The sequence below is a fragment of the Muscardinus avellanarius genome (assembly GCF_963383645.1).
Source record: "Muscardinus avellanarius genome assembly, chromosome: 1".
Lineage (NCBI taxonomy): Eukaryota > Metazoa > Chordata > Mammalia > Rodentia > Gliridae > Muscardinus > Muscardinus avellanarius.
In genome coordinates, this window is record NC_137786.1 from 80101782 (window position 1) to 80129415 (window position 27634).

A 27634-nucleotide genomic window follows, 5' to 3' on the forward strand; every position below is an offset into this window, starting at 1 on the left:
CCTGGATGAGGGAGAAAAAAAGACTGCTTCCAAAATACACTTAACTTTATTTCAAAATCAAGTGTTCAACTAAGAATTCATATTGCATCCTGGGGATACGTCCCACAATGTCCATGCTTTAATTACAAGTTTTGAGGACATTTTATGACTGCACTTTAATCTTTTTTGGAGTGAATAACTGAAAGCGTTGGCAGTTGGTAATACTTTTTGTTAAAAATAAATAAATAAAATAAAAACTTCAGCCAGAGAACTGCAATACCTCCTCTCCAGAGAACGCGGAGGAGGAGCCATTATTCTAAGTTCTTCCAGGGCTCCCAGAACCTGGCAAGCTCAGCTTTAAGGCAAGTCATCCAGGGAACACACGTGTGCCCCCAGCCTGGGAAGTGGAAATGACAGGTGGAAGATGCCCCTACGCGGGGGCTTGGACACCTATCAGAAGGGTCCCTGGGAAACCAAGCCTAGTGTCTGACAGCCTCAGACCTCAGGGCCAGCAATCCCACCCGAGACTGGCCCCCTCCTCGGATCGAGCCAGGCCGGGCCCGCGCTCAGACGCTCGCCTACGCAGGTCCTACCTGAGCTCTGCCCCCAGCTACAGGGCTGCGGGGGGAGGCGGGAGGAGGCGTGGCCTTCCAGCTCGCTAGACGAACTCCCTCGTGCGGTTGTTGTGACTTTCCCTCTCGGGATCCGCGCCCCGATCAAGTTCGAGTTGCACTTCCGGGGTCCGCAAGAGACCAAAACGTCATCGCGCACGCGACGGCGGCGGCGAGACAACCCGGAAATGGGCGGGCCATGGCCGCCGGGTGGGTTCCTGTAGCTCTTGGTGGGAGGGGGACGGAGGCCCGGGGCGTAAGGTGGGCATGACACTTACAGGACTGTGTTCGCCTTTCCCTCTGAAGACCGTGTAAGCAGCCTTAAAGAATTGGACCGCCCTGAAGCTTCGTTCTCCAAGCGAAATTTAAACAGCATTTTGGGGGCTGTCTTTACAGGGGAATTTCTCATTCCCCCTTTCGTGATTTATCGAATTTCGAAAAGACTAGAGGTCTAGTTTGGGAAGATTAGATTGACCTCTGAATTATGGCATGTAAAATAGGAAGTTAATATCAGCTTACTGATGTCAGAGGAAAGTTTTCTTGTTACTGTTCTTGATTTAGAAGGAAATCTTAGGGGTGCTCATGTTCTGTTGTTGAGAAAACTAGTGAATATGAATTAAGAGAGTATAGTTTAATCGTAATGTACTAACATTGATTCAAAATTTGGGAATAGGTCAGAAGATGGGTGACATGAACTTTGAATGTTGTATACAGAGACCCACTTAAAGATTGGAGGATGTGCTTTGCTTGGTAACAGTTTACTATTGAACATACATATGGCTATTATGGCCAGCCTTTTTCCCCGAGGAATGAGTGAACCTTGGGGATGTTCCAATTTCTGAGTCTTTCAGTTGGGATCCCAAATTTGATAAAGCAGAGAAAAAAGCTAATCCCATTGTGCCCTGTTCTGAATTCTTGAATAAAAGAAACAACTAGATATAATGAAAAAGATGTTTGTTCTTTTAATGAAGTAAAATTTGAAGTGATGTTATTCCCCCAAAAAAATTAGTACACTATTTAACAACCAATGAGTAACTATACTTTCACACCCTACCCTGTTTAAAATATCAAAATCAAGAATGAGGACGATAGGTGCCAAAACAAAATAAGCCCCCAAATAAGCACTCTACCCTAAATAGTGAGATTCCTGCCTCAGTAGGCTACAAAAAAATCTGCTAAAAATGTGGGAGGAAAAAGGAGAAAAATCAACAGAATTGTTCTGTGCAGGTTTAGATGTTTTGTTAGTATTACAGAAGCCCATGTGTGTGATGACCCACAAATATGTAATACAAATATGTATATCTGTATCTATATATGTATCTATATAAATATGTATCTATAGCTATCTATAGATACATATTTATATAGATATACATATTTACAGTGCAAATTTCCATCGCTTTCCAATAGCAGCAATCTAAATTGTGCAATCAAGTTTGTTTGTGGATTTAATTTATACATATCCAGGGAAGTTAGAAACACTTCAGTTTTTTCCCTCTCTTCTTTTGCATTTCAAGATCTGACAGAGATAAAGAAATGAAAAAGAGATTTGTTCCTTCCTGGGTAACAACTGGTCAAACTTTGATCACTGGGGTATCAAAGAAATACTCTTGTACCACATTTTACAGGTTTTTTTTCTCCTAGAAATAGATGGGGGTGCCACCTCCCATCTATTATCAATCCACCTGCATCCTTCATATCAAATGATCGCAGTGGCACACAGCAGACTGACACCTACAAATATTCTATGAATTTACATGTTACTCACAAATAAAATTAAAAACCACTTTCCACAACTAAAACTCAGCACCAATATTTTGGAAGTTACGACAAATTCATTAAGGAAAACATTCTTGATTAGAAGCTAAAGGCAAGTTCTGTCTACACTAACCAACTCTATTAAAGGGAGGTGTGAATTCAGGATTAAATTTGGAGAATAAGTTAACGTTCCTGCCCTTGCCAAGTTCAAGCTGGTATGTGTGAAGTATGGCAGAGCAATGACAACACATTCCACTTTTTTATATTCAAACTTCAGAAAAGTATAATCACAGAATCAAACCATTTTCAATGGCTCCTCTACCAAAATGATTATTATTACTTGAAGTCAACCTTTCACTTGTACTGCCCATCTGTGTATTTGAAATTTAAAAAATACAAGGAATGATAAAATATTGGTGTTCAAAACACATTCTTTTAAAAGAGAATTTCAAATGAAATAACAACTAGCTTGTGGTGGGGACAAGTTGGAGAGTTCTGCAAGTTGGAGAGTTCCCCAAACCCTCAGGTTTAACAATTTTCTCTAAGACATCATAGAACTCACTAAAAGTTGTTATACTTATGGTTACAGTTTATTTCAAAGAAAGAATAATATAATTAACATCAGCCAAGAAAGTAAGTAAGATAGAGTCCAGGAGAGTACCCATCACAGAACTTCTGTATCAGAATCAGGACTTGTTAACTTCAGCGTTGATGCATGACAATACGCATTGGAGTGCTGTCAACAAAGGAAACTCATTAACTTCAACAGAATTTTATTCATGTCCAATAATGTGGATATGATTCTTTTATAGATTAATTTCCCATTTGGTTGATCTCAGTCTCCAGGTCAAATGATAACCCAAAGTCTCTACCCTAAGTCACATGGGTGGTCTTATGGCATGGAGAGCCTCTACCCTAAGACTATTGGAGTTGGCCAGTCTAGGCCCTAAACAGACATCATCAATATTTGGTATGTACTGCTGCATAAATTTTATTTGGATAGAGGCAGTAGGCAAAAGAAAAAAGAAATGGTAATTCTATTAGCATAATAACTTCTCAGGAATAGGTGGATTTTTTGAATGAGTGAAGAGATCAGTTTTCTAGGGAGAAAATGGGACATAGGAGGAACTCTTGACAAAGGAGAAATCTTAAATGAGTAAAGAAGGTGATCTGAGGGGGAGAAGAGGGAAAGAAGGAAGCACCGCTTATAATTCCAATGAGCTGCAGCTGCTTACTTCTCATCAAGTTGTTGACTATTTGCTAGAAGTCTCTGGAAGCCACAATGCCAGCAATTCTGGCATGATTAGGCAAGATGGCACCGCCACCATGGCCCTGCAGCTGAAAGTATTCCCCAGAAGAGGCACTCAGGTTATTTTTCTGTCCTTTGTTTTGTCTTCCAGCTTTGTTTTCACCACTATTTTTTTTTCCAGTACTAGAGATGGAACCCAGGGGCATTCTACCTCTGAGCTACACTCCCAGCCCTATATTTTATTCTTTATTTTGAAACAGGGTCTCACTGAGTTGCAGAGGGCCCCACTAAGTAGCTGAAGCTGGCTGCTAACTGCAGTCCTCCTGTCTCAGCTTCTCAAATGCTGGGATTACAACCATGGGCCACCATGCCTGGCTGCCACCTTTCATTTTTTTTATTGCCTTATTCAATTATTTTGTTGTTTTCTCTTGTAAAGCTGTTTTCATGGTGATAGAGATTGAGTATCAGCACAACTGAGATGTGCTGCTTCCCTTTTTTTTTTTTTTTAGTGGTACTGGGTTTCTACCTCCGGGCTACACTCCCAGACCTATTTTATATTTTTATTTGGAAACAAGGTCTCTAAAGCCAGCAGACTGGCTTCCAATATGTGCGATCCTCCTGTCTCCGCCTCCCAAGTGTGGGGATTAAAAGCTGCGCCACCACGCCCAGCATGGCCAGTTATATTAGATTTTTATTGCTGCAATACAAAGTTTCTAAAATTGAGTGGCTTACACAACAAAAAATGTATTTTCTTGTAGTTCTGAAAGGTAGAAGTCCAAGTTTTGGCAGGGATTATTCCTTCTGTGAGCTGTGAGAAAGAGCCTTTCTCCTATCCTCTGGCTGTTTTCTGGCATTCTTAGGTATTATAGGGTCTGTAGATGCCTTAGTCGATGTCTATCTTTATCTTCACACAATTTTATCTTTGTGCTTATCTCTGTGTCTAAAATTTTTATAGGAACATATATCATTTTTAAATTTATTTAAATTTTAAATTTAAATAAAATAAATTTAAATTTATTTTAAAAAATAAATTGTATTTGCACCCACTCTAATTACTTCATTTTTACTTCATAACCTCCATATGAGTTTTCTTTCCTTTCTTTCTTCCTTTCTTTCATTGTCATGTGTGTGTTCACATGCATGTGTACGTACGAGAGAGAGAAAGAGAGAGAGAGAGAGAGAGAGAGAGAGAGAGAGAGAGAGAGAGAGTAGTGTACTTGAGATTGAAACCAGATTATCATACCTGAGATTGACATCCTAGCCATATTTTTTATTTTATTTTATTTTTTGGCACTGAGGATTAAACCCAGGGGCATTTCACCACTGAGCTACATCTCCAGCCCTATTTATTCTTTATTTTGAAATAGAGTCTTGGCCAGGGGTGGTGGTGCATGCTTTTAATCCCAGCATTTGGGAGGCAGAGACCAGAGGCTCGCGGTTCATGAACAGCCTCAGCTACTTAGTGAGGCCCTCTGCAGCTTAGTGAGACCCGGTTTCAAAATAAAGAATAAAAAATAGGGCTGGGGTGTAGTTTGGAGCTTGAATTCCCCTGGGTTCCATCCACAGACCCAAAGAAAGAAAGAAAGAAAGAAAGAAAGAAAGAAAGAAAGAAAGAAAGAAAGAAAGGAAGGAAGGAAGGAAGAAAGAAAGAGGGTCTTGCTAAATTACCAAGCTCTGACCTTGAAGCTATGATCCTCCCATCTCAGCCTCCCAACATTTGGGTTGCACACATGTGGTGCCACACCTTTATTTCTGAATAAGGTTCCATGCTAAGATATTCAGGGTTAGGACTTCAATTTTTTTTTTGGGGGGGGGGGCTGAGGGACACAATTTAACTGATAACAATGAGGGTAGAATTGTTTTGAAAAAGAAGGGAAACAAATCTAGAAGAAAGAAGGAAAGGAGAAGCACACCATTGAGTAGAGCAAGGTGGTGTGAAGTAAGCCACCAGAATGGGCTGCATGGGAATTGTCTAGTGCTGGCCACAGCATTCAGGGGATGGTGGCCTTAGAGTTCCTAGGCTTAGGGTGAATGACCAAAAATGTACCAAAGTGTACTTAATGACTGAAGCAACAGCTTTGGGACATTTGCTACAAAAAGAACAATGATTCTTATGTTCTTTTGTTGTTTTCCCACACCTGAGCTGACCCTAAAAGACCTAAAAGTAACAGATTTCCAGTCCAACATGTAAAAAGCTTAGAGCTTAGTGATTGCCACTCTCATCTTCACAACAAGAAAAAACTATTCAAAATGAAAATCAACAATTCTTCTTAGACTCATTAGAAAATCAAGGTCACAGGGCAAACTACTCTCTATTAAAGTAGAGAGATATTCAGACAGATACAAAAGACTCAGACTTTACTGGAGCAAAAGCCAGGAAAAGCCAGTACCAGTGGGAACATTGCTTTAGTTTGTTTTCTGTTGTTGTAACAAAAAAACAAAACAAAACAGTGACAGGGTAACTTATAAAGAATAGAGGTTTATTGACTCATAGTTCTAGAGTCTAGGAAGCCCAAGAGTACGTTGATAGCATTTTCTTCATCTCTGGGAGGAACTTCCTGCTGCATCATCATAGCGTAAGGCATCACATGCCAATACAGGCCAAATTAGCCAACTCAGGTCCCTCTTCCTCTTCTTATAAAGCCACTAGTCCCACCATGGAGACCCTACCCTCTGACCTCATTTAATCCTAATTACCTTTCAAAGACCCCTTTCTTCCACTCCAAATATTACTGAGATATGAATTTGAGGATTGAGTTTCCATTATATGTAACTTGGGGACACACTATAATAACTATAGAAAACATTTTAAGCTATAAGTAATAAATTATTGGAGGCTTAGTGTGAAATATAAGAATTAAACTCCATTGAGCTTTGGTCTTACTAGATGGGGTAGAGGGGGAAAATTTCCATTTTTGTGATTTTACTTCCAGGAACCCTACCATGTTCTTACTGTAGAATCACAGATCTAGAATCACACCTGATCTCTATTGCAGTGAAAACAGTGTCTTGACAAGAGGAAAAAAGCCACAAAAAATTGAACAAAGCAACAAAAAATTGAAAGGTGGTGGAAGCAAAGCCAGAAGACAAAACAGAGGACAGAAAAGTACCCTGCATGCCTCCCTTGGGGAACAGCTGCACCATGACAGGTGAAGCAGAGCCATCTTGCCTAATCACACCAGGACTGCTGGCATTGTGTCCTTCAGAGACCCCCGCCAAAAACACCAATGATTGATTTGAAATAAGTATCTGCAGCTCATCAGAATTGTAAACAGTTGGTACCTCACTCCATGCACCACGGAGATCCTACTGCCTGGACTCCAGGCTAGAACCTGCAGCAGTGACAACCAAGCTGACTTTATCCTCCAGAGATCCAAGAGTGGCCCTCAACTACACTGTAAGTGAACTAGCTATCCCCATGCAGCTGCAAGGACTAGTGCGGCAAATAATACAATTGCAACATCTGAGACTTTGTGATTCATCCAGGTGAAAGTGGAGGTGGAGTCTGCTGTCAGATGCGGCAGAAGCATGGATTAGCAGATACCCCCTGGCCAATTGGGCAGAGGTCTATAGTCTGCAGGATGCAACACCCTAGTAGGGCCTTCAGAGATCACTACAGACCACCCAATCCTGGTGACTGAGGAGAAGTCACAGACCAACCCTGCCCTTTCTGTGGAGAACATGGACCCCTATGTATATACTGGATCTGGTTTCAGTAGCACCTGCCACCCACATAGGTGGGAGAGGTGCAGGCTCAAGGTCTGTGGAAAGTGTAGAGACCTGTGCTTACACTGGCTCTGGCCCCAGTGATAGCCACCACCTGTGTAGACAGAGACTCAGGGACAGGCCCTGTGGAGAGCTCAGAGACACAGGCTTGCAGCAAGAGAGGAACCAGTGGCACTTAGCACCACACAGAGAGAGACACCAGGCCTGGATCCCAGTCATTGAAGGAGACTAAAAAGTTGGAGTACAAACTGACATTATTGCTCTAGTTACAGAGCAAATGAGAGTGCTTGGAACAGGTTCAAGAACCTAATATAGAAAGTGAACTTTAAACAGCTGAAAGTATTTATACAGACCCAGAGAACTGCAGAGGCCAAGCCTGCTCTGTACTCATATAAGTGTAGGGTTGCTTGTTTGGTTCTTGTTGTTTTGTTTTATTTTGTTTTTGTTTGTTTGTGTGTATGCGTATGCATGTACTCTCTTCCCCAGTCCTTTTACAAGCTTTTCCCCTCTTTCATATCTACTCTCTTCTCCTTGTCCCCTTTTTTACATTTTTTAAAAAATTGTCTTCTATTAAATCCATTTCATATCACTATACCTAAATACTCTATACTGGTTACTAGAATCCTCCTATATATTCACTATCTCTAATCTCTACTATATATTACCTTACTGTTACAGTTGTAATAGTGCTATGGGCTCTTTTCCTATACTCAACTAAAATTTGTTGAATAGGAAAATTAAAACTAAGAGGCAGTCTGGTGCAGCTTTAACAAATCTTTATTATAAAATCAGTAGGAAATAAAGAGAAGATTTAAAAAAGCAGTGTGCAGGCATTCTGGAGAGACTGAAAATGGAATTCTGCCCCTAAATGCTGGAGAGCATGAAAATGGAACTCTTACTCCCTCTTCATCTCTGGTCATTAAATAGATTATGTATTGGTATGTTCTTATCAACATTACTAAGGTAATGGGCTAGTTACTTATTTCTTATTCAGGTGGTGTCTCATTGTCTCTGGGTAGTGTACTTATTAACTGCAGGGGTCAATAATCTACCTGGCTTCCACCTCTTTTGTACTTGGCAGTATTGGTTGTTCATCAAGTATGAGTGCTTTAAAGCAGCACACAGAGTTTACCTTTCCTATACCCAGGCCAGTCGCAAAGAAGAGGAGGTAAACAGAGGCACTGACTTCCCCTATGTATTTTTAGGACTAAAAGCTTCAATTGTCTCCAGGGCTTTGAAGGCTAAAGGCTTTAATTTTCTTTATATATTTACTATAGGTTAAGCATTAGAACAAAGGGCAGAGAAAGAAACTCTTCAGTGTAACAACTGCCACCCCTCTCTGCTTGAGTGCCTACACAGCACGCAGGTCCTGACTGCTTTTCACATTTTGTAAGTTAATACTAGAGCAATTTTTCAATACCAGCACATTACTACACCCAAACTTTCATTCTACTCAATCCTATCTACTACTTTATTCTTGCATCCACTACTTTAGCTCCTTTCTCCTCACTCAACCTTCACCACTGAATACAACTTGCCCTTGTATATACCAGCTGACACCTACAGAGTAAGATAAAGCTACCAAAACCAAAGATACAAACATAAGAAACCTGAAATCATAAGAAGGGAAAATAGCAAGGAAGCAATGAGCTCCCACAAACCCACAATAATAAAACCTGACATCACAGAATTGCAGAGATTGCCAGAAGGACAAATCAGGAACTTTAATAGTAAAAGTGATACAGGGTTTTCCAAAAAGAATTGGGAGAGAATCTGAAAGAAATAAAGAAACAAAGAAACAAAAAATTTGACACCCTAAACAGGAATAAGCAAGAAGCTCTGAAGGAAGTGAAGGATGTAATCATCGAAGTAAAGGCATCAATACAAACTACAAACAGTAGCTAGACCACATGGTAAATAGAATCTCACTCTTAGAAGATGACCATTCCAGAAATGAACACATAGCATATAATTTAGAAAGAACAGTGCAACAAAATGAATTGGACATAGGAGAGACATGGACCAATTTTAAGAGCTAAACTAAGAATAATGGGCATAGAAGAGGAAATAGAAGCTTAAATCAAAGGAATCAATAGTCTTGTTAGAGAAATAATATAAGAAAATTAACATAGAAGGTCAACACACAGGTACAGAAAGCATATACAACCCCCAGTAGACAAGATCAGAAAAAAGGTTCACTATGCCACATAATAAATCAACAAATGTAGAGGCCAAGGAAAGAATATTAAAGGCAACAAAAGTAAAAGACTAAGTGACATTCACAGGCAAACAAATAAGAATCATTCCAGACTTCCCAAACCAAATCATGAAAGCCAGGAGGATCTGGAGCAGCATATTCCAACCTCTGATAGAAAACAACTTCCAGCCAAGACTATTATACCCAGAAAAAATATGTCCCAAATCAATGGGAAAATAAAAACCTTCCATTACAAACAGAAGCTGAATTTTTCTCTCCCAAACCAGCACTAGAGAAAATATTCAAAGAGACTAATTACAAAGAAGAATTAGTAAATAAATGCTAGAACTGTAGAAATAATTTCCATAAAACAAACACTACCTCAGTGTAGTAATCTCTGAACAAAGAAGGGAAGAAGAACAAACACTACCTCAGACAGAAGTAAAAACTCAAAATGTTAGAAATTAAAAATCAATTCTCAGCCGGGCGTGGTGGCACACGCTTGTAATCCCCATCCTTGGGAGGTGGAGACAGGAGGATTGCACAAGTTCGAAGCCAGCCTCACTGGCTTAAGAGACCCTGTTTCCAAATAAAAATATAAAAAATAGGTCTGGGAGTGTAGTCAGGAGGTAGAAGGGTTTCCAGGAACCCCAGTACCACAAAATAAATTAAATAAATAAATAAATAAACAAATAAATAAATAAATTCTCAATAATCATGCTGAATATAAATGGCTTCAATTCCCCAACTGAAAGTAATAAGGTGGCAAAATGGATTATAAACCTTAATCCTTCTTGCAAGAAACACACCTTTCAAGTAAAGATATTCTGCCTATCCAAGAGCAAGGAAACTCTTTCTTAAATTTCTTACAAAATCTTCAATTACTTTCTCTAGTGTCTTATAACTTTTATTACATTTGTAGAAAAATGGAACTAAATCCTTATGTCTTGTCCTGCACAGGAAACAACTCAAAATGGATCAAAGTCCTAAAAGTAACAACAGAGACTGTGAAGCTATTAAAGAAGGGCATAGGTTTAACACTGCAATATATAGGCAAAGGTAGCAACTTCCTCAACAAGATCCCAAAAGATCAGGAAATTAAAACATGAATTATTAAGTGGGCTGGCATCAAACTAAAAAGTTTCTGCTCACAAAAGGAAATCATCAAGGTGGCCAGGGGAAGATAGCGACTGAGTTAAGCAGCTTCTACAAGTACTGCTGACAATCACCATAGCATCAAAAATAACACCTTACAGAGACAGAAAATACTATCAATAGAGAAATAAAAGCTATAAATACAAGAGACAGAAAAAAAGAAGACTAGAACAACAAGAGAAGTAGAAAAGAAACCAGCCTGCCGCGGTGGCAGCCACTGCACTGACGTGATCTTGACTCACAGAACCAGATTCCAGGGAGGAAAAGCAAAGGAGCTGAAGCAACCAGTTGCAGTTCAGTTGAATGTAATCCAGCAGTTCTTTCAGCAAGAAGAAGAGCTAAAATTTTCAGCGGCAAAGCCCATCATGGTCTACAGTGATTCAGAGGGGAGCTCAAAACTAGACAGAGATACACCAGCCTCATGACAGAGGGTGTGGTAGTGACGGCATATTTCTAGCAGCAACAGCAGGTTCACCATGTCCACGATAGCTCCAGCCCAGTGTCACTACAATTGTAAGTGAAATTGTGGCTCCTACAGTACAAATCCCAGTGTTGCACCCTCAGGGACTCAACCAGCTTTGATAAACTCCTTGGGTCTGAGAACTAGCATTTCAACACAGTGCAGGAATAGGGGTGGCAGAAATTACTATACCCTAGTTGCAGTTCCCTGAAGGAAAGCTCCCAGCATGGCACCCTCAGAGTCTGGCGCAGCTGCGACTAACTCCCTGGGTCTGAGACTTTGAGATACAACTCAGGGAATGAACAGTGGTGGTGGAGATTACTACACTCCCACCCCAGAGATCCAGAGCACAATAAGTGAAGTCATGGTAAACTGGAGAAGAACCCAGAGAAGGCAAGAGTGGGATCTGCTGTTGATCATATCAGAAGCTCAGACAGACTCAGGCTCAGATCAGTGGAAAGTGTGGGGAGAATCTTATGCTTAATTTTAAACCCAATGAGTAGGATTGCAAAGAACACCACAGACATCCCAATTGTGGTGAACAGGAAGAAGTCAGACTAGCCTAACCCTAGCTGTGTAGAACTGAGACTCCTACATTGAGTTTGGTCTCAGAGGCATACCATAACAATGGGGCAGGGAAAGACCTAGACTCCAAAACTGTGGAAAGTGTGGAGGGTGACCTTCACTCAATACTAAATCCAACCCAATTGATAGCGACCATCTGCATAGACCGAGAAGACTCAGAGAACCAGATTCACAGAGGGAAAGGTGCTGGTAGCACTCAGTATCTACACAGAGAGAGACTGCTGAGTTTACTTGTAGAGTTGCAGCAAATAATTTTTGGGATTGTTTGGGTTTTTCTGTTCCTTTTTTTGTGTGCATACCTGATTGCTTTTTTCTTTTTTTCTTTTTTGAAGGGGGTTTGTGGGGTTTTGGGGGGATTGTTTTGTTTTGTTTTTATGACTACTGTTTTGCTTTGTTTGTTTGTTTTTATATTTTTTAAACATCATACCAAATCCTCTCCCAAGCTTCTTCCCTTGTACAAATCTACCCTCTCCTCTCTTTCCTGCTTCTATCTTTTCTCTTCATTTTATCATTCCCTAGTCCTGTATTAAATCCAATTCATATCACTATACCAGAAACTATACAGTGGTTACTAGAATTCTACTACATTGGTACTATCTCTAATCTCTAGTATATACTACCTTAACAAACTCATATACTCATACTATTCAAACCTGAGACCTTACCCTATTCTTCCACTTATTCCTTCACTTCTCTACTTACTCAAGCTTCACTGTTGAAAACAACTTGCCCTTGAATATACCAGCTGACAACTAGAGATAGAGAGAAATCCACCAAAAGCAACAGGTACAAACTTCTGAAATCATGGGAAAGAGAAACAACAATGGAGCAAAGAGCTTTCACAACACCACAATAACATAACTGTATAACACAGAAATGCAGAGATTTCCAGATCAAATCAGTAATGTAACTGTAGAAATAATTCAGGATCTTAGAAAAGAATTTAGAGAGAGTATGAAATAAATAAAGGATGCAATCATTGAAGTAAAGGCATCAATTTAAACTGTAAACAATCGATTAGACCACATGGAGAATAGACTCTCACTCCTAGAAGATGATCACTCCAAAAATGAACACATAGTTTATAACATAGAAAAAACAATTTGTCAACAGGAATTGGACATTGAAGAAATATGAGCCTATCTTAAGAGATCTAACCTAAAAATTATCAGTGTATAGGAGGGAAAAGAAGGTGAAAACAAAGGGAATAACAATCTCTTAAAAGAAGTAGTAGCATAAAATTTCCCAAACATAGAACAAGAGGTCGATTCACAGGTTCAGGAAACATACAGAACTCCCTTTAGACAAGATCAGAGAAAAGGTTCCCCATGTCACATAGTAGTCAAAATGAACAATGTAGAAGCCTAGGAGAGAATCTTAAAGGAAACAAAAACAAAAGGCCAAGTGACATTCAGAGGAAAACCAATTAGAATCACCCCAGACTTCCCAAACCAAGTCATGAAAGCCAGAAGGGCCTGAAGTAACACATTGCAAACTCTGAAGAAAAAAAAAAAAACTTCTAGCCAAAAATTTCCTACCCAGCTGTGGCGAGCCCCACCCTTGTTTGCTGGCGGACTTTTCTAAGATGGCGCTGAACGGAAGTACGGAGAGGCACCAAAGTTGTAAACAAGTCATGTGCAGTCCAACGACTAGAGCATGGTGTGCACGGGAACAGGTCATGCCATCGGCATCCGGCCAATGGGTGGTTAGAGAATCAGGCGATGTCCGCGTGATCGCCGTCATGATTGGCTGATGGGTGCTTATAAGCGGGGCGCGAAGGGCTTGGGGAGGAAGAAGATGTAACAGCTTGGGGCAATAAAGAGCTTGAAGAAGATCGTCTCGAGTGTCGTGCATTACAGGGCGTCCGCCATTTGGTGGCCCGTACGGGGAATCGAAGCAGCTTTCGTTTTGCAGACGATCAGAACTTCCGCTCTCCCAAGGCAGCCGGCTGGTAAGTACTCCCGGGATTTGGGAGGCTCTGGAGAACAGAGGATTATAAAGGTAAAAATATTATTTCCCCAACTCCGTACGGACAAAGGGGAGCTCCAAAAGGAGGTTGTACTAGATTCTCAGGCTGGTCCTGAGTGTCGCTATGGGGAATAACCCTTCACACCCGATACAGAAGGCTTTAAAAGCCCTATTAAATGGAAAGGGATTAAAACTAAGAGACAAGACCATTCAAAACTTTCTAAGCCAAGTAGATGAGGCAGCTCCCTGGTTTGCAGTTTCGGGAAATTTAACCCTGTCGAGCTGGGATAAACTAGGTAAGGACATAGAACGGGCAGAGAAGGACAATCTAGTATCAGGAGGAACCTACCCTTTGTGGCGCCTCATACGAGCGTGCCTAGAACAAAAATGCTATAAACCATTAGTACAGGAGGGGCAAGCTGCCCTAGATCAGCTAAAAGAGGAACGATCTATTTCCTCTCACCCCACTAGCGAACAGGGCTCGGATGGGGAGGGAGAATCGGATGAGGAACTTGTTGCCATAGAAAAGGAAGTCAGCAAAATGACCGTGGATACATATTCCTCCCAGGGGTCCCTTCCTCCTCCCTATAATCCTTCGGCCCCCGAGCGTTTAAGACCGACCGGGGGTCGTTCCTTTCATGAAAAGGTATGGAGGGAGCCGGAGGTGTTGATGGCTAGACAAGCTTTTCCCGTATTTCAGCCGCAGGGCGGAGGGCCTCGTTACCATGAGCCTTTAGATTACAAACTAGTAAAACATATTGCTGAGTCAGTGCGAACATACGGCACAAATGCTGCGTATACTGTGGCTACCCTGGAAAGTATTCACAGATATGCCATGACTCCTGGAGATTGGCAAAATTTGGCCCGAGCGGCCCTGACTCCAGGACAGTACTTGGATTGGAAGGCTTTCTTGATCGAGTTTGCAACTGAACAGGCGGCAGCCAATCAAGCCGCTGGGCAGCCTGCCTGGAATGTAGACATGCTCTTGGGGCAGGGACAGTTCGCAAATAACCAAACATGTTTTCCTCAACAGATATACGAACAAATAAATAATTTAGCCATTAGAGCCTGGAAAGGGCTTCCTAATAAAGGGGAGGTATCGGGCAATCTTACCAAAATAATTCAGGGGCCTAACGAGCCTTTTGCTGATTTTGTGGCCAGAATAATAGAGGCTGCTGGACGAATATTTGGAGATGTCGATGCAGCCATGCCTCTTGTTAAACAACTTATTTTTGAACAATGCAATTCAGAATGCAGACAGGCCATAAACCCCTATAAAAATAGAGGCTTAGAGGTGTGGATGAAACTGTGCAGAGAACTTGGTGGGCCTTTAACAAATTCAGGGTTAGCCGCTGCGATCTTGCAGGCCTCTGGTCGGCAAAAGAACAACAATAATACCCGGTTGGGCAATTGTTTTTCCTGCGGGGCGGCGGGACACCTAAAGAGGGATTGCCCTAAACGTGCTGCCCCGCCACAGCAAGCTCCGCCAGATTTATGTAAACGCTGCAGGAAAGGCAGGCATCCCACCGCAGAGTGTCGATCTGTGAAGGATATTGATGGCAATGTTTTATCTTCTCATGCTTTGCCAGAACAGGGCCGTCAACCGCCAAAAAACGGGAAACGGGGCCCTTCCCCTCAGGGCCCTTACAAGTATGGGGGCCAACAAATGTACAGTGCTATGGAGACGGACCAGACACCCCCATGGCCCAATCTGCACCAACCCAAGGAATCAGGAGAGCCACTCCCGGTTCAGCGGGATTGGACCTCTGTGCCACCACCCGGTTGGTATTAACCCCTCGAATGGGAATTCAAGTCATGCCAACCGATATGTCTGGTCCATTACCCCCAGAAACCGTGGGCCTGGTTTTGGGACGATCATCATCCACCTTAAAAGGCCTCGTCACCCATCCCGGGGTTATTGATCAAGATTATGAGGGGATTATAAAAGTTATGATTTCTGCCCCCCGGGGAATTGTGGCCATCTCTCCCGGTGATAGAATAGCCCAGTTACTAGTGTTACCCAGTTTACATTCTCTGTTCCCCTCTAAGCAAAATCAACGGGGGGAAAAGGGGTTTGGTTCCTCTGGTACTAACATTATATCACTTGCGTTTGATATGGGGAAGCGACCCTTAATTACCTTAAAAGTGGAAGGAAAATCTATTCTAGGGTTACTTGATACAGGAGCAGATACAAGTGTGATAGCTTCCAAAGATTGGCCGCCTGCTTGGCCTATAAAAAAGGCTGACACACAGCTTAGAGGGCTGGGATACGTCCAAACTCCTGATGTCAGTGCAAGGCCTCTCCACTGGGAGGATCAGGAAAGGCACTCTGGCACTTTTACACCATATAAGTTGGAAATTCCGGTCTCCTTGTGGGGACGAGATTTACTTTCGGATATGGGTTTTCATTTACAAAATGACTACTCCCCCCAAGCACAACAAATGCTTATAAAACAGGGCTTTCACCCGTCATACGGGCTGGGCAAACTTCTTCAAGGGCGCAAGAGCCCCGTTCCTAATGAAGGACAAAATGATGCCCGGGGCCTGGGTTTTGGGAAGTAGCCACTGGGAAGACAATTCCCATTACTTGGAAAACGGGGGATCCAATATGGGTTTCCCAGTGGCCCCTCCCCCGGCAAAAAGTAGAGGCGGCTCAGGAGTTAGTCAAAGAACAGTTAGCATTAGGCCATATCCAGCCCTCCACGTCCCCCTGGAACACGCCCATATTTGTAATAAAAAAGAAATCAGGAAAATGGAGATTATTGCATGATCTTCGAGCTATTAATGATCAAATGCAAAGTATGGGACCTGTTCAACATGGTCTTCCTCTTCTTTCGGCTATCCCACAATTTTGGCCTGTTATAGTAGTAGATATAAAAGATTGCTTCTTCTCTATACCTCTTCATGTTCAGGATACCCCACGCTTTGCCTTTACAGTGCCCTCTGTGAATCACGAACAAATTGATCAGAGATATGAGTGGAAAGTGCTTCCTCAGGGTATGGCCAACAGCCCTACTCTATGTCAATTGTATGTGGATGCTGCTTTGCAACCTGTTAGAGAGGAATTTCCATGCGTACGGTGCTGCCATTATATGGATGATATTTTGATAGCCTGTGGAGAGGAAAAACAACTAGAAGAGGCATTTTGCATGCTTGTCAAGACTCTAGAGAGTAGGAATCTGATAATAGCATCTGAAAAGATACAAAAGGGCACTGTCATTCAATTTTTAGGAAATGTTCTTTATCCCCGTTTTATTAGGCCCCAAAAGATTATTATACGCACAGACCAATTGCATACATTGAATGATTTTCAAAAATTACTAGGGGATATCAATTGGGTTCGACCTGCTTTAAGAATTCCCAATCATATGTTGAAGCCCTTATACACGATCCTGATGGGGGATTCTTCATTGACTTCCCCGCGAACACTGACACCTGAAGCTCGGAGTGCCTTAACATTAATTGAACAGGCTTTGACTAAGGCCTCCCTTAAACGTGTATCACCAGAGGATCCCATTTGGGCATGTATATTAGCTACTAAGTTACAACCTACTGGAGTTTTGTGGCAGCAAGGACCTCTGTTGTGGATTCATCCTAAAATTTCCCCTCAAAGGATTATAGAACATTACCCCTCTATGGTAGCTAAGGTTGCTACTATGGCTATCCAGCAATGCATTCAACACTTTGGCCAAAACCCCGATAAGCTTATCATTCCTTATAGTAAACATCAAATATTAACATTACAGACGACCATAGATGAGTGGGCCATATTACGCTACACATTTGTAGGGGAGATAGATAATCATTTGCCTTCAGACCCTATATTGCATTTTGTGGAAAAGCATCCTATAATCTTCCCCATCGTAACCAAAGATAAGCCTGCGGTTCCCCACGGGGGGAGCCCCAAAGGGCTCCGAGCTCTCGCTGACCAGCAGTGAGAGCTGTCCGAAAGGCAACCGCACAACGTGGTGGGTGAGAAACTTCTCCTGAGTACCTGTGGAAGCAAATTGGTTAGTAGGGAAGGGATGACTCCAGACACAGGATGAGGATCTGAAGCAAGCTTTATTGTTGGGGCAAGCCTTTTATGCAGTGAGAGGCTGGGGGAAGGGGAGAAGGGCTAAGGAGGAGGAGTGGAGCCAGGGCGACCAATCAGGAGTTGCCAATACAGCCTTTTGCACACAGCCCCGAGGGGGAAGTGGCGGGAAGCCGCAAGGCACGGATGTCACGTACACAGTTTGCTGGAATGTTAGAACAGTCAGATATCTGCGCACACAATGTTACATCTGGTGAATGTTAAACCTTCAATAAACCTTTGCAGTATGAAAGTCTTATTGTTTGCTCTAACTTTTCTCATGGCCATGAGCTACATTGATCAGAGCGAGGGCAGGAAGAGAACTGTTAGTCCCTAACTTATTTTTAACTGCTCACATTCTGTTGGCCTTGCCTCAGTGATAACTGCTCTCTGTTCTTCTTTTAAAGCAAGTTGCGGTCAACCAGAGTACAGCTGCAGCCTGGGGGAAGCTTAGGGTGGTTTTTAGGGACATTGCTTCTCGGCTCCCCACATCTCCCCCTTCTGTATTTACTGACGGCGAGACGGCGAGGAGTTGTTGGAGGTGCCCCTCAGGGGTAGTGCTCAGCAGTTGCAGCGGCGTTTGAAATCACGCCAAGCTTTCGCCATTCGCGAGCTGCAGGATGGAGATTTTTTCTCCAGTCGTTCAAACTGCTCGAAGGCAAGCGATGGTGTAGGGGGAGAGTCTTCGGCAGCTTCCTTTGCTGTGTCTGGTTCTGGGTAGGGGGCATCTTCTGTGGCCCCTAGCTGCTGATACATGACGGTTGGATGCTTCTTTGTGGCTTCGTCGATTTGGCCTTTGACAAAGCTGGTGAGGCGGCGAAAGGCCCAGGGGCCAAAGGAAATGAGCAGCATAAAGCCAATGAAGGGTCCCAGAAAAGCTGGGAGCAGTGTAGATAACCACGGAGTGGTGGAAAACCAGTTCTTGTACCAGCCCTCGCTCTGATCAATCTCTCTACGTCTTTCCTCAAGACTTTGTTCTATTCTTTTTATGCTATCTCGAACCAGACCTGTTTCGTCTTTGAATACACAACATTCCTCTTTCAATGCGGCGCATACCCCCCCTTCCTTCAAAAATGCCAGATTGAGACCGCGACGATTTTGGAGGACCATTTCTGCTAGAGAATTAACAGTGTTAGTTAGGTGTTTAAGTCCTTGTTTGAGCTCCGCAAGATCCTCATCAACCTTTCTGCGCAGGACCTCAAGGTGGCGGAACTGCCCTTGAGTTTCTACCAGGGAGGCAATGCCCGTGCCGGCGCCGGTAGCTCCAACTGCGAGGAGGAGGCCCACCGTGATGGCCGTGAGTGGTTCCCGTTTGATACGAGAGTAGCCCGGGCCGGTCATGCGGGCGACGAGGAGGTCCTCAGTGTGATGGACGGAGAGGCGTGGCAGCAGGAGAATAAGAACACAATAGTCGTTAGAGGCATAGAAATCATTAATAACAATATGTGGGGAAAGACCCGAGGCACAGGCAAAATAGGTCCCATTAGGTGCAACAAGGTAATTCTCGCGATCGGCAGGCGAGGGGTAAACGAGCATGGAAGCGTTACAGGTGGATGACATCTCGCGAGGCATTCTAGTACCATTGGGATGGAGGCAGAGGCCAGAGCCGATGATCTGACCAACAGTGATGGCATGAGCGTTGTGAACATCCCAGGGGAGGGAAGCAGGATCTGTACAGGAAACAGGGTCACCATGGACTGCGATACCTTCATAAAAGGGAGGGGCAGGGGAAAAGCAGATCCAACATTGCTTATAGGCGGGATCGGGGATAGCCATGGCAGAGGCATTCATAATATCAAGCAAACGGGCGGTATCGGAGGGGGCTCCTGGAGGAAGAGTTAGTTGATATGGCACAGGGGTGAGAAAGGAAAAGGGAGGGGGAGAATCACTGGAAGAGGAAAGAGAAGGAGCAGGGGAAGGGGTAATGGGGGCAACGAGGGGTGGAGGGGTGAGGGGAACAGATGGAGGAATTAAGGCTTTATTAGGTCCTAGACCATAGGGCGTTAAACTATAGGGGGGGTTTTTCAGGAGTCGGATAGAAAATGAGAGTCCTTGATCATAAAGGGATTTATACAATCGTAGGCCCCAATGCACAGGTCGAGACCAGTCATGGGCTTTACCAGCAGTTGTAAAGGTTATAACAAGGGGATTACACCAGGAGGAGGGGTTAAGAGTGCAGAGACAATCAGAGGGTGCGGGAGTAGCATAACAGCGTTGGGGGCCACGGACGGAACGTCCCCTGCGTATGGTAATGAAATCCCACTTGGAAGAGGGCTTCCAATAGGTATCGCCGGTGGTTTCGCATCCCCATGCGGCACAATAATAATCAGACAATAGGCCACAATTGGCGGCAGACTCACGAGGGCGGTGATTACCGGGGCAAAGATAAATGGGGGCGGCAGCTAGTTGATCGCGTTGTTTCGGGCGGTCACAGCGAAATTGGGAACCCTGACAGGCCTGTTTACTGGAGTAATCATTAACGGGGCCGGCGCGAGGAAGAAAAGAATTTTCAGTGCCCCAGCAGTATGAAGCGCCGAGGGCTAGCGCACAGAGGTCAACATATAGGGTAGGAAAGGGGGTTTTATTGGAAAGAAGGCTAGTACTGTTGGCAATGTCACCGGCTTCGTTCACAATAAGCCAGGTATAATTATAAAGGGCATAGGGGGAAGACTGCCGGGCGTAGTGCACATCAGGAGTTCGGAGAAGGAGCAAAGACAGGAGCCTCAGGGTCCAAGTTGGAGGCCTCATTTTGCGCAGGAGCTGTGGAGAGAACAGAAGGAGAGGCCTCAGGGGCCGGTTCCCTGGGAGGGTTGAACGGCTTAACAAGTCTTTCAGGAAGCCAACGGGTTTCTTCAGTGTCAGGGTTGTGAACGCAGGCATAACCTTTGCCCCAGATCAGCACAGGGTGGGGGCCAAGCCAGGCTCCTGTGCGAACATCTTTCCACAGAACGGTGGAGAAAGAGGAGGCTGAGGCCGGATGCCACAGCCTGTCAGCCGCTGACTTCCCTTCTGTGTCAAGAGAGAGGAAGTTGAGCACAAAAAGTGCATGGTTAAGCAGTAACCGAGGGGTTATTTTAAACCCTTGAAAAACAAGATCCTGGGTGGAAAGTTTGTGGAGCATATTTTTTAATGTCGAGTGAGCTCGCTCAATGATGCCTTGGCCTTGTGGGTTAAGGGGAATTCCAAATGTATGAGATATTCCAAATTTAGAGAGAAAGATTTTGAGTTTATCAGAAATATAAGCTGGACCATTGTCAGTCTTGATCGTTTTCGGTGTGCCAATAACTGAAAAACAGTGAAGAAAATGGGCGACAACATCTTTAGCTGCCTCTCCTGTGTGCAGAGAGGCACAAAGGAAACCGCTAAACGTATCGATAGAAACATGAACATACTGGAGGGAGCCAAAAGGCTGGAAGTGAGTGATATCTGTTTGCCAGAGGGCTCCTGGGGTGAGGCCCCGGGGGTTAACACCCGAGTGAGGTTCAGGCAAGAGAGAGAGACAGGATTTACAGGACTTAACAATAAGTCGGGCTTGTTCCCTAGTAACGCGGAACTTGTGGCGCAGTGTTTGCGCGTTGAGATGGTGGAGGGCGTGAGCGCGTTGCGCCTGCTCTAAAGGAGAAGGAGTAGGAGAAGAGAAAATGGCTGCCATGGCTAAAATGGAGGAGGGCCTAGTGGCCGTGTCTACCTGGGCGTTGCCCGTAGCAAGGGGTCCGGGCAGAGAAGTGTGGGCCCGAATATGGGCAATAAAGAAAGGGTGTGAGCGAAGTAGGATAAGTTGTTGAATGGAGGAAAAGAGTTTAAAGGCAGTTGTGGTAGGTTTAATAAAGGGAACAGTTTCAAGAAGAGGGATGGAGTGCGCAATATAAGCACTATCAGTATATAAATTGAAAGGGGCGGCAACAAGTTGAAAAACCTGCAGGATGGCAAACAATTCAACATGTTGAGCCGAGGTATAGGGCGTATTAAACGTGGAAATCTCACCGGAAATGGACAGAGCGGCAGTTCCCGAGGAGCTACCATCTGTGAAAACAAGTGTGGCCTGTGGGATAGGTACAGAGCGGGAGAGGGTAGGAAAAACAACAGGATTGCGATTGAGGAATTGAATAAGTTTATCAGAGGGGTAATGAGAAAGAAGAGTACCAGAATAGGAAGTGAGAAACAAAGCCCAATCGATAGATGTAATTTGGAGGAACTGCAAGTTTTGTGGGGAGTAAGGAAGAATAATGGAATGAGGATGAATACCAAAAATTTTTACCGAGAGGGTAAGCCCATGGTTGAGGAGGGAAATGATAAGGTCAGGGTATGTGGCAAGAACCTTGGGAGGGGTGGCAGGGAGATGAATCCAATACAAAGGGGCGGACTGGTAAAAAACCGCAGTGGGGGCAAAGGTGGTGGCCAAAACAATAAGCTGGAGAGGCTTTCGAGGGTCATAATAGACAAGTGACTGACCATAAATGGCCTGTTCCACGAGATGGAGGGCCTCCTTCGCAGCAGGAGTGAGCGAACGAGGGGATGTAGGGTCTGAATCCCCCTGGAGGATGTCAGTCAGAGGCTTGATGTCTCCCGTGGAGAGTTTAAGATATGGGCGCAGCCAAGTGATGTCCCCGAGGAGTCTTTGGAAGTCATGGTAAGTTTTTAAATGTGAGGTGCGCAGCTGCAACTTTTGAGTGCGCACAGACGAAGGGAGCAGCTCAAAACCAAGAAACAAGTGAGGAGGATGAAGTTGGACTTTGTCCTGCGAAATGGCAAAACCATGAGCCTTAAGAGAGGAGACAAGGTGAGATGCTACATGGAGCAACTCATCAGGATCAGTGCCGAGGAGCAAGATATCATCCATATAGTGATAGAAAGAGACAGTTGGATACAGGGAACGGAAGGGATCCACATATGAGGCAACGTAAACCTGACAAAGAGTAGGGCTATTAGCCATACCCTGAGGAAGGACTTTCCACTGATACCGAGCAGCTGGACCAGACGCATTAATAGGAGGGAGGGAAAAGGCAAATCTAGGACAATCAGCAGGATGGAGAGGAATAGAAAAGAAGCAATCCTTGAGATCTAAGATAATCTTATGGGAGCCGGCAGGGAAGGCTGTAGGGACCGGGAGACCAGGCTGGGTGGCCCCCATGGGCTTCATGGAGGCATTGATGCGGCGTAAGTCATGCAGAAGGCGCCATGAACCTGATTTTTTCTTGATGACAAAGATGGGGGTGTTCCAGGGAGAGGTAGTGGGTTCAATGTGGTTAGCTGCAAGCTGTTCTTGTACGAGGGCGGATGCTGCAGCGAGCTTTTCGGTGGTGAGGGGCCACTGAGCGACCCAAATCGGGTCATCAGAGGACCAGGAAATGCGCAAAGAGGGACGAGGGTTTGGAGCGAGCGTGGGGAGAGCTGAAGATGCCGGTGGTAAGGTAAACTGAGCATATATGGAGGAGGATAAGGATTTATCAGGAATGGGAGACGAGAGGGAGGAAGAGTAGCCGAAGCCGTGGCGACCGGGGTTGGGGGTGGCCGTGATGGGCTTGGTAATACCTTGAAGGTATTTTCCGAGTCCTTTTGAGGGGACATAGCCGGAGGCAAGCATCTGGTTAAGAATTTTTTTATCCCGACATTTAAGAAGAACAAGGCCCATTTGGTCCATGAGGTCTCTCCCCCACAGATTAATAGGAAGATCGGGGATAATGTATGGGCGAACGAGGCCGGTATCACCATCCTCGTCCTGCCATACAAGGCGGTGGGCACTGAGGTGGACCTGCTTGGCTGTGCCCGCAACGCCGGAGATAGGAGAGGGGGAAGGAGTAGTAGGCCAATCCGGGGGCCAGTCGAGCGGTGAAAAACAAGTGGTGTCAGCACCTGTGTCCAGGAGGCCATGGAAAAGGCGTCCTTGGATGGTCAAGGAAAGAATGGCAGGTGGGCGTTCTTCACAGATAGTTTTAATCCAATAAACATCAGAGGAACCAGGCCTGGTAGGACCTCGAGAATGAGGAAGGGCGGGAAGCGCAACGGCCAGGGGTAGAGGCAGGGCCTGGGCTATGCGAGTGCCAGGAGAGATTTGAATAGGATGATAGGGGGCGACCGCATTGAGGAAGATTTCACCAGAATAATCACCGTCCACGACAGAGGGCTGGATAATAAGCCCAGCAATAGTGGAGGAGGCGCGGCCAATAATCATGAAAAAATAACCAGGGGGAGGAGGACCATAGATACCAGTGGGGATGGAGTAAATACCGCCCTGGGGAGTTAATAGGTGGGGGGAGGAGGCACACAAGTCAAGTCCTGCTGAGCCGGGGGTGGCCCGGAGGAGGGAGGCGGTTGAGGGGCGAAGGCCTGGGATGGGGCCTGCTGAAGGTAGGCCTGATGCTTGGCCGGAGTCCCAGTCTGAGCCCCCGAGGCTGGGACAAAGTTGATGTGACGAGGCTTGGAGCGCGGGGCTTGGGGGCAGCCCCTGGAGGAGTTTCCCTGAGGATGGGTTGTGTGTGGCTGTTGAAGGCGGGGGTTCGGGCCGAGGTAGTTACCTTCAACGTCAGTGGTGGATCGGCAGGAGGCCTGCCAATGGCGGCTGCGGCGGCAGCGGGGGCACAAGGAGGGCCTAGGAGTGGTGGAACTCGTGAGAAGGGTAGGAGCATGGCGCTCAGGGCAGCGGCCTGCAAAGTGGCCAGGCTTGCCGCAAGAATAACAGGTTCGGCCAGAAGATTGGCCTTGAAAGGCGACAAGGGCGCCCGCAACCTGAGTAGCAAAGGAGTGAGCGCTTTTACAAAGAGAGATCATCTCTTCCAGTGTGCGAGAGGGCTTAGGTCCCTTAAGGATCTGTTGACACGCAGGATTGGCATTTTCAAAAGCCAACTGTTTAATGAAGGGATTAGAGGTATCAGTGATGCCCGTGGTGCGATCAAAGGCCTCCAAGAGGCGGGAAATGAAAGCATGATAGGGTTCATCATCAGCCTGCAAGATCTTAGCAAGAGGGAGTTGGGGATTGCTGGAAGGAAGCGCCTTCCAGGCACGAAGAGCAGCCTGAGAAGTGAGATTGAGTAGGTGATAAGAAATGCGGCGCTGGGCCTGGAGAGTATCATAAGGTTCCTGTCCGGAAATCTGAAGGAATTCATCCTTGTTTCCGCGGGCGAGTTCCTTACAGTTAGTAATGAACTCTGCCTCCCAAAGAACGATTTGGTCAGTCTTGAGGCAGCGGCGGACAGTAAGGCGCCATTCGAGGGGGAAGAGGTTCCCGCCAAAGGACAAAGTCTCGAGGCAGGAAAGGGTGTAAGGGGCCTGTGGGCCGTATTCAAGGACCGCCTTGCGGACCTCCTTAAGGGAGGCTTGATCCAACTCCCGGTAGGAGACGGCCTCACGGAGGAGGCTGCCGGGAGCTCGGCGAGGGCCGAAGGGGCCATCAACGACCTCCTCCTCCGAATCGGAAGCAGGCTCGGGTTCCGGGGCCGGAGGGGCCGCAGGGGCTGCAGGGGGCTGTGGCGGGAGCGGAGGCGGTGGCGGAACAGGGTCACCGGAGGAGGAAGGCTGAAGAGGGGCGGCGCCGCCGGAGGCAACAGCGCCCCGGGAACGGGTGATCATAGGGTGGGAAGAGGAGGACGGAGCGGGAGAGCGGGTGGAGGCGGGAGGAGGCGAGGGGGGGGGTGCAAGAATGGCAGGGAAGGCTTGCAGCGGCGAGGAAGGGCGGGGCAGGGAGAGAAGGCGTTCAAGAGAGGAGCATAACTTTGTAAGGGTGGTTTCAAGGGAGGAGGAGACGACGGCTGGGGCGGGAGCGGGGGACCCGACAGGGGGCTGAAGCCGAGAGTCATAGGCAGCAGCTGCCTCCTCCAGGGTAGCCTCGTCCTGAGGCGAAAGAGTATCAGGCGAGGGAGGGCGACTGAGAGCAACAAAAGAGGAGGCAGTAGATACCGCGGGGGCCGTGGGGAAGGAGGGGACGTAGGGCGGGGGCTGAGAAGCAGAAGATTCAAGGGGGGGGAGAGGGGAGACGGGGGTATGAGAGCGGGAGGCCGAAGCGAGGACAGCCTCCGCGGCAGCAAGGATATCGGCACAGGCAGAGGAGACAGGAGCGGCAGTGATGATGCCATCAAGAAGTTGCCAGTATTTAAGGAGACAGTCTTTGAAGGCGGGGTCATTGAGCTTGTCTCCGTAGGCGGAGAGATCATTGCCAATGGTGAGCCAGGTAGAGCGGGCGATTTTAGGGGCAGTAAAAACAAACCAAGGAGAGGCTTTATGAACAGTAAGAAGAAATTGACAGAGATCAGCCTTGGAGACATGAATCTTGCGAGAGAGGAGTTCATCCTGAAGGGACCGGAGGAAGCGGGCTTCCGTGGTAAGGGCGGAGCCCATTGTGGCCAAAAGGCGAAAAGGGGCCTAAGGGCGAACAAAGTGGCCAACCGGCGAACAAAAGCGTCCGAAAATGGACAGGGCGGGCCCAGAGGCGTAGACCGACGAGTAGCGACAGGAGTCGCGAAGAGGGTGCGCACGGGGAAGGGGCACGCGAAAGGGCTTACCGTGGCGTGCTGGCCTTCGACAAAACGGTCGTGGTCGGTCGATAAGGAGAAGGATGACAACCACGTTGGGCGCCAGATGCGGTTCCCCACGGGGGGAGCCCCAAAGGGCTCCGAGCTCTCGCTGACCAGCAGTGAGAGCTGTCCGAAAGGCAACCGCACAACGTGGTGGGTGAGAAACTTCTCCTGAGTACCTGTGGAAGCAAATTGGTTAGTAGGGAAGGGATGACTCCAGACACAGGATGAGGATCTGAAGCAAGCTTTATTGTTGGGGCAAGCCTTTTATGCAGTGAGAGGCTGGGGGAAGGGGAGAAGGGCTAAGGAGGAGGAGTGGAGCCAGGGCGACCAATCAGGAGTTGCCAATACAGCCTTTTGCACACAGCCCCGAGGGGGAAGTGGCGGGAAGCCGCAAGGCACGGATGTCACGTACACAGTTTGCTGGAATGTTAGAACAGTCAGATATCTGCGCACACAATGTTACATCTGGTGAATGTTAAACCTTCAATAAACCTTTGCAGTATGAAAGTCTTATTGTTTGCTCTAACTTTTCTCATGGCCATGAGCTACATTGATCAGAGCGAGGGCAGGAAGAGAACTGTTAGTCCCTAACTTATTTTTAACTGCTCACATTCTGTTGGCCTTGCCTCAGTGATAACTGCTCTCTGTTCTTCTTTTAAAGCAAGTTGCGGTCAACCAGAGTACAGCTGCAGCCTGGGGGAAGCTTAGGGTGGTTTTTAGGGACATTGCTTCTCGGCTCCCCACATAAGCCGATACCCCATGCTCCTAATATATTTACAGACGGATCCAAAACAGGGTTAGGAGCCTTTGTAATTGAAGGCCAAGACCCCATAGTCATACAATATGAGCATAGGTCACCTCAGCTAGTTGAATTACATATTATTTTAGAGGTATTTAAAACATATACATTTTCTTTTAATTTGCTGTCAGATTCCTCGTATGCTGTAGAATTAGTTAAAAGTTTGGAATGCGCGGGACAAATATCTACGCAGACCCCAATCCATTGTCTGGCCTCGGACATTCAACACTTAATTTGGAAAAGAAATAATCCCTTTTATATACAACATGTTAGGGCACATACGGGTCTGCCTGGACCGGTTACCCATGGTAATGATATTGTGGACAAACTCACTAAGTTGCCTATGATCTTCTTTCTTACACCGCTACAACGGGCAAAGGAGTTTCATCACCAATTCCATGTAAATGCTAAAACTTTGCAGCTTAAATTTGCTATCCCTCGTAGCCAAGCCCGTGAAATTGTTAAGACTTGCGGTGCTTGTGCACCGTTTATACCTTCCCCGGTTGTTGGTGTTTGCCCGCGAGGCCTACTTCCATTACATTTATGGCAGATGGATGTGACTCAC